Raw genomic sequence first — 20,532 nt, 5'->3', positions numbered from 1 at the left:
CCCCAGAATTATCTCTATTGGGCCACGGATCCCCATCTCAAAATATGTAGTTCCAGGGACCCCCCCCCCAGAAGCCAATATTTGAGTTCAAAATGTTCGCTCTGAAATATATATTCAAAGATTTGCGATATAGATATTGAAAATTAGCAGATCTGCTATTTTTCAATAGCTAAAGCATTACATAATGCAACACCAAAAGGGGTTCAAACACCCCATCATGCCTGCTGTCCTGCACTTGGGTTCTTCTCACCCATGTTGTCACCCTGCAGCACGTGACGACTAAATCTATAATCTGACAACAACGATCTTCTCTTCATTAGGGGACCCTATAGCTGGCACATAATTGTTTTCTAACGGTGGTCTGCGCTGTCTAAAAAACGTGGCAGTCCTTGGCATGAAAAAGGTTTGATAACCCACAGAGAGACGGAACTTATACGTGTGCGTGTGTGTGCGTGTGTGTGTGTGTGCGCGCGCGTGTGTGTGCGTGTGCGCGTGCGTGCATGTCATATATCTACAGTATGTGTGCCAGTCTGCGTCTTTCATCTGTCTGATGAAAGACGCAGACTAGACTTTCTACAGTATCGAGCATACACACACACACGCACACGCACACACACACACGCACACGCACACGCACTCACACAAGGTTAGTAGGCTTTACGGTCAATGATTGCGTCACACCATAAAACTGTTGTGTGACGTCCATCCGTGTATGCGTGTGTACCAGGGAACTTCCCCCACAGTCAGACAGACGTGTCCACAGCATCATATGGTGGCCAAACTTTTAGCACACGCACACACACACACACACACACACACACACACACACACACACACACACACACACACACGCAATGAGTAATCGTTGGTTAGTTAGAACATGATGGAGACGACAACATCTCTGTTACTCTGACTGTGTGAAACAGAAACCACAACACACACACGCACACACACACACACACACACGCACACACACGTGCACGCAGGCATCAGATTGCCCTCTGTTTCGATTGCATATTGAGAAAGAGAGAGAGAGCGAGAGAGAGAGAGACATCTGTCCAGCAGATTTCCATCTCCTATTCTTTCCTTCTCTTTCATCCTCTCCTCTCGTTCTCTGCTCTGTTCATCTGAAGAACATCAAAACCTGGTTCATTTAAAAGTCAAGGGGAGAGAGAGAGAGAGAGAGAGTCCTAGTTAGTGATGAGTCTATCGGTGAGTGACTGTCTCATCTGTTACCACTTTTCACGTCGTCCAACTTGGACGTGTTTTGGTATTAGTCACCTCCATTCATCTCAACTGTGTTTTAGAGCACCATGACGCAGCGTATAGTTGCCTTAACCATGATGCAACTAATTAACTAAACTAATTTGAAACTATGTCGCTTTTCGTGTAACGCGCTCCGTGTAACTTGTGTCTGGGACGGCGTCATAGAGATCGAGCATGTCTTATTTTCAATGGAACTATTACTGTAGTATCCTTCTCTCTTCTTTTTACATACTTTGTTTTATATTAATTTTATCCTATCAGCAAAATGACACACGCACGCGCATTGACCCTGTAACGGGTCCATTTGATCCCATTTGCATACACTCTCGGAGTTAAATTATTACTTTGATTTTACAATATACATTGGGGTCCCGGAGATAGAAATGGGGGACCGTATAGCCTATAATCCAGGTCAATCTGGGCGTCCTTTAAATGAAAATGGTTGAAAATCACTGCTAGAGCTGTGTCCTTGGCTATATATATTTTCAGATGGGCGGTCGGTCCACAGGCTATAATGAGTGTCCATTTGGAGGTCCTTGACATTAACCCATTCTGACCTGAGATCAGATTTAAAAAAAATGTCGGTCGTTCTTCGATTTTTCAAAAATAGCAGACCTACAAGCTCGTAGCGCGCTATGAGCTTGTAGATGTGCTATTTTTCAATAGCTAAAGCATAACATGATGCTAACACCAAAATGGGTTCCCGTTCAGAATGGGTTAAAAAGTTTGGGGACCACTGAACTAGAACACTAACGTAATTGTTTTGTTACACTGTTATCACTAAACACGGACCATTTCACCAATGTTAAATATTCCTCATCAAAATATATTGAAGCACAGAAATACATATAGGCCAAGAATTATTTTGTATTTCAAAAAGAAAAATAGACATCATGTTGGCTCTGGAACTTCCGCGGACCCCCCGATGCACCCCCACACGGAGTTGCACCACTCACTTCACACGGGTGTGATTTTTCAAGACTAATTTGCGGAAAAATAACATTAAATGTCAAATAGTCTATAGTCCCCGATTATAATACGACCCTGTTTTTTAGGATATTTCCATTGGGGAAAAAAACGTCTTATATATTAAGGCTAATAAGGTACTTGTTTTGCTCTCTCTCCCTCTCTCGCACGCTCGCTCACACACACACACACACACACACACGCACGCACTCATGCATGCACACACGCACGCACGCACAGAGACAGACAGACAGATAGTAGTGCATGTTTTTCTGCAACGAGCTGCTGTTGTTTGACAAATATTTGACAACAAATAAACAGACATTTCATCTTAAAGCAATTGGCCATGCTGTGTGTGTGTGTGTGTGTGTGTGTGTGTGTGTGTGTGTGTGTGTGTGCTTACGTGCACCTGTGTGTGTGTTTACTTTGTAAAGAGTAACCTTTGTTCTTGTGCTGTAGAAACACACAGCTCAAATGACATTATCTTAATTGAGTTTGCTCAATTGGACACGCTCAGACCAACACTGCTATTTAATTAACTCTTTCTCCCACTCACTCTCTCTCTCTCTCTCTCTCTCTCTCTCTCTCAATTCAATTTCAAATATACTTTTTTATTTTTATATTGCCAAATATAATATTCAGAATCAGAACAAATAATACAAAAACATATTATAATCAAAAATACATTAGTGTATTAACTGTAGACTTATGAAGGTCCTTTCAATTTTTGGGGGGTGTTTTCTATCCCATGCACAAACATTGCATTTTTTTGAACAATCAATCTTCCTCATCATAATATGGGGCTTTTATGGAAATTTCTTTCAACTGATTTTGTCGTACGTGGGATGTCATCTGTATCACCCTACTTTGTGTAATTCCTTCCCCTCTTCGGTCTTCAGTTCCACTTTGTTTACAATGTCCGCCATTGCTGATATGCAAACAAATTAGCATATCAGCGCCCCCACCACCTCAGGACATTGTGGTACTGCAGCTAAAACTGCTTCAGAAGCCACACATAATAAATGACATGGACTGGTTATATCCGAGTGGTGATTTAGGCTCAAACCATTAGAAATACGTTTGATGGACATAAACAATATGATATTAAATAAAAACAATGTTTTAAATGCATGTTGTATTTCGTTTAATGTCCCTCATCTTGTGACAGGCTGCTACACATTTTGAGTGTTTGTTCTAAACGTGGGTGGTATCAGATCATGGTGGCTCCCTCTAGTGTATGTGTCTGTCGCTCATTTGGAGAAGTATAGTTCAACAGGTATGCAGGCATATGAGGTCTCTGTGGCTATCGTAAATACCTAGTCCAGGCATATGAGGTCTCTGTGGCTATCGTAAATACCTAGTCCATATGAGGTCTCTGTGGCTATCGTAAATACCTAGTCCATATGAGGTCTCTGTGGCTATCGTAAATACCTAGTCATATGAGGTCTCTGTGGCTATCGTAAATACCTAATCCATGAGGTCTCTGTGGCTATCGTAAATACCTAGTCCATATGAGGTCTCTGTGGCTATCGTAAATACCTAGTCCATATGAGGTCTCTGTGGCTATCGTAAATACCTAGTCCATATGAGGTCTCTGTGGCTATCGTAAATACCTAGTCCATATGAGGTCTCTGTGGCTATCGTAAATACCTAGTCCGCAGTGATATTGGCTTGATTGAACCATGAGCCCAGTGAAATTGGAACGCCAGAAAGGCCTGTGAATATTTCTGGAGGTTGAAGACCATGCAGTCATGCCACAGGATCAGAGTAAGGGCTTTGAGAGAGCATCCATGGCAGCGGCGCAAAGGAACCAAATTAATCGGCTTATAGCTCGTGTTTTATTTGCTCTGGCAGATGCATGTCGTATTTTTTAATCGGTCTGGCAATGTCAGGATAGGCACACCAGAGTTGCCGTAATCAAGCCTTGCAGATTGACCTGAGGCTTGGACGAGGAGTTGGGCACAGACTCAGGGTTTGATCTCTCACAGACATAGTACAGAGCAAAAACTGCGCAAGATCGAAGTGTTCCTTGAAGGACAGCTGACTGTCCAGGACCACTCCCAGGCTCTTGGCTATAGTTTAAGTGGGAGTCACCGCCGGGGTGTTGTTGATGGAAATACAGAAAGATGCTGCCATGTGCGGGGCGAGATGTTCCATGAGGGAAGAAGGAGAGAAGCTTGGTTTTGTCTGCATGCGTTGAGCTCTTCTAGGTGGTGCAGGGGAAGGCATCCACTGTGTGAGGTAGATGTGACAGCCTGCAGGCATGCAGAGAGATGCACACTTCAACCTGTGTGGCGGAAGGAAGCGAAGGAGCAAAACAGTTGGGAATATCAGCATGACGGTGTGTGTGTGTGCGGTGAGCTGTGTGCGGTGAGCTGTGCGTGCATGCGTGCGCGCACACTAGATGGAGGACATGTTTAGGGGTTATAGGCTTATAGTTATGCCTGATTTCTATACCTATACTATAGCTGCGTGCCGGTGTCATGTCCTCTAATGTTGATGGATGTCCTCACAAGTATAGAAAGGAGTAGGTGTGTGAGGGTAAGAATGCAACCAATGTTACATCATGTGATGTGAGGGAAGGGGGATCGTCATCGCAATAAGACACCAGGCCTGGTTATATTATGGTCAAATGACACCAACCCGTCAGGGGTCATCCCTGTGTTCCCCAGGTTCTATGTTCCCCACTCACGTTAGGTTTCTGGTTTAAGGACTTCAGTGTTTTGTACTATACAATTATACAGAACAAAGAATGTTTGTTTTTGCCACCTTTGTTGAAGAGTCTGAGCAATTATGTTTTAGTGTATTTTATGTGTTTATGTGTTAATTCGATAGTTTAAGTAGCCTAGGCAGGCCTAAAGTTCAATGGATTGTTCAATCTTAAATCATAATTTGCTACTAAAAGTAAGACTAAGTTGCTAAAATACTTTGTCTTACCAGAATTACAAAAATTACTAGGTTAGGTTTCTGGTTTAGGTTTATTCTATAAGTGGGGAACAAAGAACCTTTTTTGCATGGTGGGGAACATAGAACCTGGGTAACATATAGGTACGCTCCCACCTGTCATCACTCATGCACAGACTCCCTCTCTCTCTCTCTCTCTCTCTCTCTCTCTCTCTCTCTCTCTCTCTCTCTCCTTTGGTCGTGACTCGTGCGTGACTCCCACTGCGCCGGCCCGCTTGGACAGTAGCAATCATCCAGATAAATATCAAGGATGTTTGAAGCTGATCGGGACGGCCACCAGTCGTCTGGGAGCAAATCTTTGAAGCGCTTATACACTAGACTGTATAATCTTGCCCGATGCTCCCCCCCACCTCCCCCCCCCAGCTATAGTGTATGTTGTATACTAACGCCACGTGTCAGTGTTGTCCACGTTTCTCCGCCAATATTGTGTGTCCGAGTGAGACAAAATGGTGTGTTCAATGTGGCAGTGGTTCCCCAACCTTTTCATGTCAAGGACGCCTAAGTTGATACTAATTAGCCCCGCGGACCCCCATTTGAAAAGATAAGCCAGGGACCCCCATAAGAGAAGATTATTACGGCTCTAGCAGTGATTTTTCAAGCATTTTTTAATTTCAAAGGCTCCCCGGTTTGACCTGAATTAGGCTATGGCCCCCCTGTTTGGGCGGGAACTCCTTTTGGTGTTAGCATCATGCTATGCTTTATAGCTATTGGAAAAATAGCAGATCTACAAGCTCGTAGTGGCGCGCTACGAGCTTGTAGGTCTGCTATTTTTGAAACGAACTGACACAGAAACATAGCTTTTTCAGAAAACTGTCAGGATGTAGAAGACATTTTTAGAATCTGATCTCAGGTCAAAATGGGTTAATAGCATTTCTGTCTCTGGGACCCCCAATTTATATTGTAAAATCAAACTGAATTTAAATCTGAGAGTGTACACATGGAACCAAGTGTGTGTGTGTGTGTGTGTGTTAGAGGGGGGGGGGGTGTTAGAGAGAGAGAGGGAGAGAGGGTGAGAGGTTGTTTGAAAGGGAAGAGGGCCAATTAGTGAACTTGAACCCCAGGGTTCACTGATGGAGAGTTCATGACCTTTCATGAGGGTCGCAACCCTGTAGTTTACTCCATCAGCAGAACACGCACGCACGCAAACACTCACACATGCACGCACACGTGCTCTCTCTCTCTCTCTCTCTCTCTCTCTCTCTCTCTCCTTGCTAGTTCCCTTAGTTAACCTGTGCACTCTGACCTGTGTGTGTGTGTGTGTGTGTGTACATCTTTGTATTAAAGTGTGTATGGTTTGCATGTGGGTGCATTTAATATGTCTGTGTGTGAGAGAGAGAGAGAGAGAGAGAGGGGGGGGGGGGGGGGGTATTTCACTAACCTGCATCTGGCCTCCAGATGGGTTTGTGAGTCATCCCTGGGTTACACACACACACACACACACACACACACACACACACACATACACACACACACACACACACACACACACACACACACACACACACAGTGTCAGAAGAGCAGTTTTCGCTTCCCTGCTGAGAGTAGATGGTTCCCAGGTTGGGTCGATCGGGGGGTAAACTTGACACCTGACTCACATACGCACACATGGCGCACACTCTCGCTCTCTTTATGTCTGTCTCTCTCTCTCTCTCACACACACACACCTGAGTCATTCCGCTGCCAATGAAGGGTTCACGTAGAGTGTTATGTGAACCAGTAATACTGGAGAGGTGTCAGAGAGAGAGAGAGAGAGAGAGAGAGAGGGGGGGGGGGGGGAGAGGGGGGGGGAGTAGAGTTGGGGGTTAGCGGTTGCGATACGGTTATACAGAAATAAAGACAAATAGGTACTGTAGATATGCTGCATGTCCTGGTGGTTCTCTGTTTCAGTGCTTTCTCATAATAACATAGGCACTGTAGATATGCTGCATGCATGGTGGTTCTCTGTTTCAGTGCTTTATCATAATAACATGTAGATATGCTGCATGCATGGTGGTTCTCTGTTTCAGTGCTTTATCATAATAACATAGGTACTGTAGATATGCTGCATGTCCTGGTGGTTCTCTGTTTCAGTGCTTTATCATAATAACATTTCCATGTCAGTATATTTGGCTGCAGACCGCCATCTTTAAAAGATGTCTTTGCAGTGACCCCCCCGGGAAGTATTTGTGTTAAACATTTTAGGCCTGACGTCGAAATACATAAAAAGTCTCCTGAAAGAATATTATATTCAAATATTTGTGCGGCATTTTCACGATTTTTCAAAAATAGCAGACCTACAAGCTCGTAGCGCGCCACTCAGTGGCGCGCTATGAGCTTGTAGATCTGCTATTTTTCAATAGCTAAAGCATAACATAATGCTAACGACAAAAGGGGTTCCCGCCTAAAATGGGTTAAACATTTTTTTTATATTATCATAGGGGTCAAGCCCGAAGGGGCGAAGAAGACCCCTTCTTTTTTTATTTCAATTTTTTTGTATCGTTTTTTCCTTCTTCCAACATTTTTCTCAGTTTTGGCAGTCCTGTGCTGTCGCTTTCCACAATATTCGGCAATATGGTAGAGGGTCAAGAACTGAAGCTCACAGTCATTCGTCAAAGGACAAATTCAACCAATTATATGATAGATAGGATTGATAAAGTACGTCATCCACACTATCCACTCCTGGTGCTTGTTAATTGTGACGTGGTCTTCTTTCTCTCAAGTTCGGTCATCAGTGTTTTTATAATAACATTTATTATTATCATTCTCTCAAGACTACCTAACAGCTACGTAACAGCTACGTAACGTAACAGCTATACGTAACAGCTACGTAACTGCTACCTAACAGCTACGTAACAGCTACGTAACAGCTACGTAACAGCTACGTAACAGCTATACGTAACTGCTACGTAACTGCTACGTAACTGCTACGTAACTGCTACGTAACTGCTACGTAACAGCTACGTAACAGCTACGTAACAGCTACGTAACAGCTACGTAACAGCTATACGTAACAGCTATACGTAACAGCTATACGTAACTGCTATACGTAACTGCTACGTAACAGCTACGTAACAGCTTCATAACAGCTACGTAACAGCTATACGTAACAGCTTCATAACAGCTACGTAACAGCTATACGTAACTGCTACGTAACTGCTACGTAACAGCTTCATAACAGCTACGTAACAGCTATACGTAACTGCTACGTAACTGCTACGTAACTGCTACGTAACTGCTACGTAACAGCTACGTAACAGCTTCATAACAGCTACGTAACAGCTATACGTAACAGCTACGTAACAGCTACGTAACTGCTATACGTAACTGCTACGTAACTGCTACGTAACTGCTACGTAACTGCTACGTAACAGCTTCATAACAGCTACGTAACAGCTACGTAACTGCTACGTAACTGCTACGTAACTGCTACGTAACAGCTACGTAACTGCTACGTAACAGCTACGTAACAGGTGACGCTATGAGTCTGCTGCCTGCTGGCCAGACTGAGTAGCGAGTGACAAAACAACTTCATGGAACGCAGCGAAGCAAGTTGGAACCCATGGGCTGGGGTCCGTACTCTGAATGGAATCTCAAATGGAGGTCCTCGAACAAGCAATTAATGTGGGTTCCTTGATATGAACATTTTGCGAAAAATCCACTGGTTTAACATCAACATTGCAAAGCGCCTATAAGCATACTATACACTTTAAAAACCAGCCGCCAAAATGCAACCTGCTACTTCCAATATTGGCAAGCGACTTTAAAATCAAGCCCAACGTCTCTTATAATAAGCAGACTTGGTTGGGAGACCACCTCCAACCACTTATATAAACATCCATTACAGATTGTTAAATTAAAAATATATTCCGGATTGCACAGCTTTGACCTTGATCTGTGAGCCTTAGTGAGAGACCAAAAAGGGAAGACGTTTAAAAAAGCTACTGGGTAAACCTGTGCATCAGTCATCTGCCAGGCAAATCTGGAGCTATTGTTGAACGGCAGGAGGAGACACGAAATAACGATACACATCTGCGGCGTATACACAGTATAGACACACAACCTTCAGAAATGACGTCTGCCGATCATTGAGCAGGCATTGTCCTCCCTATCTGATCCAGATCCATGATCTAACCCGGCTGCCCCCTTTGCAGAGGCAGAGAGTCAAAGGTTCCAGGAACTGTGAGTAAAAAAGAAAATAAAACTCTTGTTGTCGTTCGCCAGGAAAAGTCCAGATAGCATCTGATGCCACACACTGGCCAAATATAGTTGCCACTTGTTTATCTCCGAAACAATGTTCGATTGTTCTATCCGTCTCCGTTCTGTGACTATCCATCTATCCTGTCCATCATGCATCTTATACCTGTCTATCAGTTCCCGTCATCACAATTCTGTGCCTGCATAATAATAATAATAATAAAACTTTATTTATATAGCACTTTTTTAAACAAAGTTACAAGTGCTTTGAACAGTCAGACATCGATAACAGCAGAATACATCACAGGTGCAAAAGAAAAAAAAAACAGTAGAAAAAGCAAAATAACAAACAGATAAAAATCAGGGAGATGCACGTATGCGTGAATGTTTGTATAACCTTGACTAAACGAACGTTAGCCGACCTTAACCGGTATCGACAGTTTTATTATTAATGCTGGCAGGGGTTGAGCCGACATGTTCTGCCTTTCAGACGTGACGTCAACGTTGCATTTTTTGTACTTCTAATAATTAAAGTATTTGTGGTTTTGGACGAGCCGTTTGGACATGAGATCATGTGAGCTCTGGGAACTGGAATTTTCTGAGCCTTTAATTTAACCAGGCAAGTTATTACGGATCAATTCTTATTCATAATGGTGGCCTCGTGGCAAAAGTTGAGGTTCTTGAGAGGGGTTCTTAGTCGGATAATCCATGTCTTTTTTGTATTTTTCTTGCACTATAGATGTTGTTTATGTCCTGTGTGTATGTAAGACTGAGAGTGCTCTGAGCAAAATAAATTTCATTGTATTTATACTCTGTATCTAATCTATGCACATGACAAAAAAACCTCAACCTAAACCTGATGTGTGCCGAAGTCCTGCTATAGTAACCTCACCAGAACTATGCCTAACCATAACCTCAACATTTGTCGAGAAGACTAGGGTTAGATTTAAGGTTTATTAATAGTTGGACGACACGACCGGACACTGGCTGACGACGACAACAACAACAACAACAACGTCTCCGCTCCAGTAGAGAATACATGGCTCCATTTAACCCATTCTGGGCGGGAACCCATGTTGTTGTTTTAAGCACCATGTTATACTTTAGCTATTGAAAAAATAGCAGATCTACAAGATCTGCAGATTTTTTTTAGATATGTTTTTGCAGCTTACGCCTTTTATTGGTTCTTTGAAGGGACAGACAGGAAACAGGAGAGAGATGGGGGGAAGACATGCAGTAAAGGCCGTGTCGGGCTCGGGAGTCGAACCCACGGTACACTGCGACTGGATTACCAGTCGGGTGCCCAGACGGTTACGCCACCCCCTGGGCCAGGTCTGCTATTTTTGTGTCGTGAAAAATGTCGTGAAAATGTGGCGCAAATCTTTGAATATATATTTCAGGCCGGACATTTTTAACTAAAGTATTGGCTTCTGGGGGGGTCCCTGGAACTACATATTTTGAGATGGGGGTCCGTGGCCCAATAGAGATAATTCTGGAGGTCGAGCACCACTGATACAGAAACATGGGTTTTTCAGATTTCTTTTTAGGATTTTGAAGCCTTTTTTTTTATCGACCTCAGAATGAGTTAAAAGAGAAGCCTCCCTCCAGGTATACAGACAGAGGGTAGAATGTGTATACGAGACGTTTGCCAGGCGAATGTGCAGCCGTTTATACACCATGCGAGCTAGCGGATAAAGATCTGATGCTTCCAAACAACACACGCATACAGCAGAGAGGGGGTGAGCGAGGTCGTAACCTGTGATGTCTTACGGGAAATGTTATGGAAGTTTCTGGATGTTTTGGTTACGCTGTTTAGCACACGCGCACACGCACATGGATACACACACGCGCACACGCACGCTCAGGGGCGGAGATATAGCGGAAGCAGGGAAAGGAGTCGCATCAGGGCCCGTGGGGGGGAGGGTCCGGCGGCCACTCCTATACCGTAGTATACTGTAAACTCTCTCTCTCTCTCTCTCTCTCTCTCTCTCTCTCTCTGGCTCTCTCTCCCACAAACACACGCTGTTAAGTTACCGCAACTAAACTACATTTCCTGTCAATAGTATAGTGTAAAATGTAGTTCATTGGGAGGTAAAGGGAGACGCTTTATTGTGAAGGGCCCTTCACGGAACCCGCCGGAAAGAGAGTGTTTAAACTGGGCTGCATGCCTATACTGGCTCGTCTGGCTGCGCGTTACAGAGTACAGGCGTATTTGCTCCGGTGTTGTTGACTGTGAACCGTTTTAGCGCTGCAAGACTCTATACGGTCGCCTGGTAAAAAGTTGAGATTTGAAAAAGAACCAGAACATCAGACTCTTTCAAAAGAGCTGGGCAAGAGAGATGGAGTATAGGCCTGGGCCGTGGCTCAGCGGTCCAGGCACCTTGGCTGGTAATCCAGTCTGGCAGTGTTGGCCGCGGGTTCGACTCCCGATTCCGACGGCCTTTACTGCATGTCCCCCCCCCCCCATCTCCCTCCCCATTTTCCTGTCAGCCTACTGTCTTGTCCCTCCATAAAATATATAAAATAAAGGCGAAAGCCACAAAAAATTATATATATAAAATAAAAAAAGATAGATAGATCGATGGAGTAAAGGACAAGGTGACATTGGAAATTGGAACCACGACAAACACAACAGGTCCATCCACAATGAGTGGAGGTGGGTGAAGTCGCCATGCCGGTGAAAGACAAACAACGGTAATCATAAAGATGGACAATAATGCCCACTTTAACTTTACCACTTGAACTGAAAAATGAAGAGACTAATTACTGTCAATCTCGCATCAGGGCCCATGGGACATTCCCTCCGACACTGCACACGCTCATATGCGCGCGCGCGCGCGCGTGTGTGTGTGGGTGTGGGTGTGGGTGTGTGTGTGGTGTTTTGACGTTGTCTACTCTGTGTTATGACTGCTGTTGTGTTGGTGATCTGTTAGTCGGGGGCGGCGCCAGGTTAGGTCAGAGCCAAGAAAACGCACGCGGCACGCACGCACGCACGAGACAGTGAATTGAAAAGGAAACACAGGTACAGAGAGAGAGGGAGGCAAGCAGAGAGAGACAGGGCTGAAGAGTCAAAGGGACAAATGCAGTTTAGTTCCCGTATATTTACGTGCAGGTTTGTGTGTACGTGTGTGTGTGTGTGCGCGTGCGTGCGCGCGCTTGCACCAGAGCGCATGTCTGTATCTTGGCCTCTGTCTCCTGCTTGATTTAATTTCCATATGCTCGTCTCAGCGTGCGTGCGTGCGTGCACATGTGCATCGGGTCGTCTGATGGTCGGAGTCAGAAATAAAACACTCATTAGAAAAATATTCCACTCGAGCAGAGAGAAGGAAAACACCGTAGATTTATATAGACTACACGCACACACGCACGCACACACACACATGCACACACGCACACACACATGCACACGGCAGTAATGTGAAATAGAAGATTTAGAGTCGTCTCGGGGAGCGGAGGAGAAGAAACTGTGTAGATTTGGAAGGAAAACGACCTCTCTCCTTCTGTGACCTCGGAGCGGTCTCTAAATCTCTCCCTCCGTGTGGACCACCGCTTAGATGCCCCCCTCTCCATGTGGTAGTTCGGGACCACCGCTTAGATGCCCCCCCCCCCCCCCCCCCCCCCCACACACACACACACCCACCCTAGTGCTGGTTTGGGACGCCCACTTAAAGCAGTGTTTCATAAACACTGTCAAGGACCCCCAAATTGATATGTATACTGCAGTAGGCTATAATTAGCATGCAGGGGACTGCCATCTGAAAGTGTGCTGCATGTGCCAGGGAGAAGATATAAGAAGATTTGTGCTGTTGAAAAGTGTCGTGATTATTCCACATCAATTTTGTATTTATTTTTCTCCAGCTTTCGAGCTTGTGTGTACATTGGCTATAATCTGCGAATATCCCTATTTCTCGCACATGTTCTTTGTGTTGGACACTGCTGCTGCTGTGTCCCGCTGACTCACCTGCCAGCGAGGAGGGTTAAACTCGTGTTGATGCTATATTATTACCTCATTTAGCTGAGGACCCCCTGGACCCTCCTCGAGGACCCCCCCCCCCCCCTGGTGTCTTTCCCCCTCAAAGCTGCTCCGGGAACACCGTTTAGACTAGAGCTTCTCTCCCCCTCCAAGCTTCTTCCCGGACTTGCTCTGGCCTAGGACATGAGCTAATTCTTTGCAAGGCGTTTTTTAGTTAAAGATTTTAGACAAAAGTTGCCGTTCGGGACAGTCAAACCACACCGCAGAGAAAGGAGGCTTCCGTCGTCTTAAAACTATTTCTACTTTTTTTTTTTTTTTTCAAATTAATTTAGTTATAGTTATGTTAACTTCATGAATTAAATACAAATACATTGGACATAAAAAAAAACTAGACATTTTAATACTAGTAATTAGCTGAAATCAATAATATATCAATGTTCGGATATTAACCTGAGGGCCGCATTACATGATGGTGAGGGCCGCATGTGGCCCCCGGGCCGCCAGTTGCCCATGTATGATCTACAGTATAGACCGATTCCGTACCGGTTTCATGGTCGCAGCCTACGTATTTCCTGTAGGCGGACTCGACGTAGCTGCGGGGGTAAAACCCTCACCAGGCGCACCTCTTCCACTACAGTGAACGGCAGAGTGACTGATGTTAGTTTGCCTCAAACTTTACTCCTTTACCTGCTTTTTTACTAACACTAACATTACAAAGATGCACAGAACATCGAGATGAACCTGTGTAGTTTATGGCTGCTCCAACAGTAGTGGCAACATAACAAATAAAATAAAAACGGAATGTCTAATATCCACCGCGTTGGCGGGGACCAGAGCCATTGAGCAATGGTTGAGACAAAGCAGTGAAAGATACATAACGCCAGTCTTACCCAATACCAAATATTTCTGTTTTATTAACACAAGGCTGCTGTACTTTATACCTCATACTTTAAATGCTTAGTATGAGGTATAAAATACAGCAGCCTTGTGTTCATAAAACAGAAAGATTGGGTATTGGGTAAGACTGAAATTATGTATCTTGCAGGATTCTTCACTGCTTTGTCTCAACCATTACTCAATGGCTCTGGTCTCAGCCATCGCGGTGGATATTAGACATTCCGTTTTATTTTATTTGTTATGTTGCCACTACTGTTGGAGCAGCCATAAACTACACAGGTTCATCTCGATGTTCTGGGCATCTTTGTAATGTTAGTGTTAGTAAAAAAGCAGGTAAAGGAGTAAAGTTTGAGGCAAACTAACATCAGTCACTCTGCCGTTCACTGTAGTGGAAGAGGTGCGTCTGGTGAGGGTTTTACTCCCGCAGCTATGTCGAGTCCGCCTACAGGAAATACGTAGGCTGCGACCATGAAACCGGTACGGAATCGGTCTATAGACCATCATTCCAAGACCATCATTTTAGAACCATTTTGAGAACCATTTAGAGTTAAAAAAAACTCAGATTTTTGTCGTAACTAATATAGCTCGCTGACCTGATGTTTCCCCTGTGCTGCTTCCGTTCCCCCCCCCCCCCCCCACCGTGCTGAGACTGTTGATTACTGAACATTGCCACCCGTGTGCCCAGGTGCGCTAAGGATGCTTTCTGTATTGAAGGGACTTCCTTAGTTTTAGTTATACTGCTGTAACTTTGTCGTGTCCTGTGAGTGTTGTCCTTGTGTTCCCTGCAGTGTAGGGACTATATTCAGCCCTGTAGTGTGTATACCTTCATTTGTATCCTGTCCGTCCATCCATCCATCCATCCATAATCAAAAGCTTATCCGTAATCGTGTCACGGGGGCAACAGCTCCACCAGAGTGCCCCAGACTTCCCTCTCCAGAGCAACATTAGTGACTTCTTCCCGAGACAGCCAGTGAGTCGATGTGTTTCCTCCGACTGCGCCTTGGTCTGCCCCGGGGTCTCCTCCCAGTGGGACGTGCCTTGAGGACCTCCCTAGGGAGACGCCCGAGAGGCATCCTAACAGGATGCCCAAACCACCTAAGCTGGCTCCTTTCCAGGCGAAGAAGCAGCGACTCTACTCCGAGTCTCTCTCGCGTGACTGAACTTCTCACTCTATCTCTAAGGGAGATGCCGCAGCCACCTGTCGAAGAAAACTCACGTCGGCCGCTTGTATTCGCGACCTTATTCTTTCGGTCATGACCCACACTGCATGACCATATAGGTGAGAGTAGGAACGAAGATTGCTCGGTATAGACCGAGAGCGTCGTACAGCGACTGCAATATCGCCTCTGCTGCTCCGATTCTCTGTATCCTGTTAAGGTCCTGTGAAACTTCCCTTGGGTCTCATAGTACCTTATCACCCAAGTGTGAGTACCTTATTACTCACTGGGGAGACATCAGCTTCCCCCTGCTGCTGGCTGCTCTGGTGGTCATATTGGGGGCTATATGGGTCTTGCTCAGGGACACGTCGGCACATAGACTGGGGTCGGGAGGAGAACCTTTGACCTGGCGGACTCTCTACCTACTAAGCTACAGCGAGCAGCCCCTAACTAATGAAGTTGAGCTTCAGCCTCCCATTCTGCGTTCCCTGTTTCCCCCTCTCCCTACCTCCCTCCCTCCTTTCCTCTCTCTCTCCATCCCCCCCTCTCCTCCTCGTTTCACCTCTTCCCTCCTTGCGTGTGAAGAGGGATTGTTTCTTGACGCCTCTGTGTTTTTGATGAACCTCGTGAAAGTGCTTTCTTCTATCGCTCACACACACACACACACACACACACACACACACCCACGCACATGTGCGCACACTCAAACACTCACACAAACGCATACATACACAATTACACGTGCACACACAAACTCATATACAGTTCATAAACAAATACATGCACACTCTAACTTATACAGTATGCATACACAACACATGCACACACACAAACTCTTATACATGCAAGTACATTCACTGCACAATATGTATGCCCTCGTGCACACAGTATGCACACACTCGCACATAAGACATGCACACACACACACACACACACACACACATTCCTTTCCATCTTTATTGTGTAGCCTCGTTTGTATTTACCTGTTGTTGATTATACCCAGGTGCCTCCAAACACACGCATGCACAGCTTGCACGCCCACACACACACACACACGCACACGCACACGCGCACACACATACAGACACTCTCTTTGGTGGAGAGTGGAGACTAATTAGAGAGAGACCTCATAGACCTGGTTGCTTATTTCTCTCGCATATAATGTGGCAACACTGCGCTTTGAGTCACGGCCATTGGCAGATGATAAACGGGATTCATTTGAGGTGAGAGAATGACCAATAGCTGCACCACATACTGGCCTAATGGCGAATCACGCACTTCACAATGAAGGAGTCATGTTTTATGACGGATAATCATGTGCTGAGTCACACGAGGTTTATTTTTTCTCCACACTTTCCCATAATAATAAGGTTTTTAGTACGTCGTGGTGTATCGTGTTAAAAAAGGGATAATTCTTGTGTGATACAAATCACAGACGACCTTGAAGTTTAACAGGAAATTGTGGTTGAGGGAATGATGATTATAAAATAACCACGCCATACAGATGGAAAATGCAGTGTGTGAATAACGAATCACGAGGAAGAAAACACTTTTAAAACGTGTAAAGCAGATATAAAAAAATCACACTCGTGTGAACCGAGTGGTGCAACTCCCCTCTCTCCCCCCCCCCCCCCCCCCCCTCCTCTCTCTCTCTCTCATACATAGGTGTACACGGACATTGCTGGTTGTAGGAGTGGTTGCACCACTCAACAAAAAAAAATGTGTGAAGCAGATATTTAAAGCTACATGCTTTTTTGAGGGGGCTTTTTTACTCGCAGCTGGACATACTGTACATCTTAGATTGTACAGTATAGCTTTAAGATAAGTTCTCGCTTGCAACTTTGCAAATTCTGACAAATTTGAGTTTTGAGTTTGAGAACAACTTAAGCATTTTGTGATGCACTGTGAGCTTTTGTAAATATTTAGTAGGAAAACTCCTGCACACAATCCAAAACAATACCGCTTCTTCATTTGGAACGTAGGCCTACGTACGTTTCAGAACTGCGAGCACCAGGTATAATCTTCCAAGATTTTCATCTTCTCAGGACCGTAAAAACTATGCTTTCGTTCGGTCCCTCTCTTTAGCCACCTGTTGCATTTATAGCGTGCAAAAGGTCCTCTTTCTCACAATTTCTGCATAAAAAAAATAAAAAATAAAATCACGAAACAAAACCCCCTGTGCGTGTGACCGCAGAGTTTTGAGAAGCGCCCGGAGAAATCTCTCGTCTGAGGCAACACACCAGCAGATATTATCCAACTGGCCGCAGATCAGCGGAGTGTGTGTGACAGAACGAACTGTAACTAGACCATTTTGACCTGAGATCAGATTCTAAAAATATCTTCTACATCCATGACAGTTTTCTGAAAAAGCTATGTTTCTATGTCAGTCATTCTTCGGTTTTTCAAAAATAGCAGACCTACGAGCTCGTAGCGCGCCACTCGGTGGCGCGCTATGAGCTCGTAGATCTGCTATTTTTCAATAGCTAAAGCATAGCATAATGCTAACACCAAAAGGGGTTCCTGCCCAAAATGGGCTAGATCTGTTGTCGGTTCCCCCCTCTGCATGTGTCTAGCTGCTGCTGCTGCCTGGCCGGGTAGAGAAGGTTCATCACCGTATAGCCCCGAGGACCACCTGGGTTGGAGCGGAGCTATATACACTTTAACACTCCCTGCAGGTCGGTCGCAGGCAGCCACTTGTGCTGGATTAAAGTAAATGTTTGAACGTGTGCATCGTGTGCGAAGGAGAGACCGTCTGTCTTCTAGCACAGGAGAGAGAGGAGACACCGCAGATCTCTGCAGAGCCTCTGGAGTCACATCGGGTTAGGGATTGTATGCACACGCACGCACGCATAGACACACTGAAACATACTGCACACAGGCATATAGGCATGTATGACTGTGTGGTCACGCACGCGAAAACACACATCTACATGCCCACTCGCACACGTGGCAGCACATCTACATGTCCCACACACACACACACACACACACACACACACACACACACACACACACAAAAAAGCCTGCAAACACACTGCATACTGTACATACAAAGGTCTGTGGTATATCACATAATACATACACGGACACAGCACGATACTTACTACGGAGAAAGATTGCATTCACTCATAATGGGAACACACAGACACACACAGACACGCACACACACAGACACACATACACACACACACATACACACACACATACACATACACATATATACACATACACATACACACACTTTCCCGTTGCATATATGGGATGACACCGCTGGCCCGCCTGGTGTGTCTCTGTGGTCAGGGGAACCTGCTAGAAGCCTTTATGAAGGTGCATGTTAACCCATTTTCGGCGGGAACCCCTTTTGGTGTTTTAATTATTATGTTATGCTTTAGCTATTGAAAAATAGCAGATCTACGAGTGTCGCGCTACGAGCTTGTAGGTCTGCTATTTTTGAAAAATGTGGAGCAAATCATTGAATATATATTTCAGAGCGAACATTTTTAACTAAAATATTTGCTTCTGCGGAGGTCCCTGGAACTACATATTTGGAGATGGGGGTCCGTGGCCCAATAGAGATAATTCTGGGGGTCCTTGACATGAAAAAGGTTGAGCACCAATGACACAGAAACATATGTTTTTCAGGTTTCTTTTAGGATTTAGAAGAAGCCTTTTTTTTAATCGACCTCAGTCCAAAATGGCTTAACCCATTCTGAACGGGCACCCATTTTGGTGTTAGCATTACGTTATGCTTTAGCTATTTGAAAAATCGAAGAACGACTGACATTTTTAGAATCTGATCTCAGGTCAGAATGGGTTCATCAGACCAGTGTGTGTCCAGTGGAAACCTTGTATGAATCTGATCTCAGGTCAGAATGGCTTAAGGAAGCACAGGAGTGTTGCACAGACAGTGATGTTAGCCACGGCATTGAGCACCATGAGAACACGCTCTCTTCACTGAACTCTGTAGAAAGTGCACATGGATCATCCAAATGGGTCCATTTGGAGCAATTTTGTAAATTCTCAGAGTTATAACAAAACGGCATCTGGAGAATTGTTGTGGATCCATTTAGTACATTCCCAGAGTTTCATCCATGGGCGGATTAGATTATGGGACCACCAGGGCATTGAGGGCAACGCAGCCTCATGCATGCAGGGCCAGCCCTTTACGGTAAGTTTACTCAAAGGCCATGGCCTATAATGCAATATAATTGCATTTATAACACATTGCAATGCTATACATTTGTCCTACGGCAAATCGAAATATTATTATTCAAAGCAGCTTGCTATGTAAATTTACATTTCAAATATATTTTAAAATATATTTTTTTGAATGGAAATGATGAGCAGATGACAGCTTCCATTCTCATCTTTCGGGAGGTGTAGTTCCAGACTCTGTATAGCATCCAGGAGGTGTAGTTCCAGACTCTGTATAGCATTCAGGAGGTGTAGTTCCAGACTCTCTATAGCATTCAGGAGGTGTAGTTCTAGACTCTCTATAGCATTCAGGAGGTGTAGTTCCAGACTCTCTATAGCATTCAGGAGGTGTAGTTCCAGACTCTGTATAGCATTCAGGAGGTGTAGTTCCAGACTCTCTATAGCATTCAGGAGGTGTAGTTCCAGACTCTGTATAGCATTCAGGAGGTGTAGTTCCAGACTCTATATAGCAGTCAGGAGGTGTAGTTCCAGACTCTATATAGCAGTCAGGAGGTTTAGTTCCAGACTCTCTATAGCATTCAGGAGGTGTAGTTCCAGACTCTCTATAGCATTCAGGAGGTTTAGTTCCAGACTCTCTATAGCATTCAGGAGGTGTAGTTCCAGATTCTCTATAGCATTCAGGAGGTGTAGTTCCAGACTCTGTATAGCATTCAGGAGGTGTAGTTCCAGACTCTATATAGCAGTCAGGAGGTTTAGTTCCAGACTCTCTATAGCATTCAGGAGGTGTAGTTCCAGACTCTCTATAGCATTCAGGAGGTTTAGTTCCAGACTCTCTATAGCATTCAGGAGGTGTAGTTCCAGATTCTCTATAGCATTCAGGAGGTGTAGTTCCAGACTCTATATAGCATTCAGGAGGTTTAGTTCCAGACTCTATATAGCAGTCAGGATGTGTAGTTCCAGACTCTATAGCATTCAGGAGGT

The sequence above is a fragment of the Protomyctophum parallelum genome (assembly GCF_964188405.1).
Source record: "Protomyctophum parallelum genome assembly, chromosome: 18".
NCBI lineage: Eukaryota > Metazoa > Chordata > Actinopteri > Myctophiformes > Myctophidae > Protomyctophum > Protomyctophum parallelum.
The sequence above is the reverse complement of the archived record's forward strand: the minus strand, read 5'-3'. Positions refer to the sequence as shown.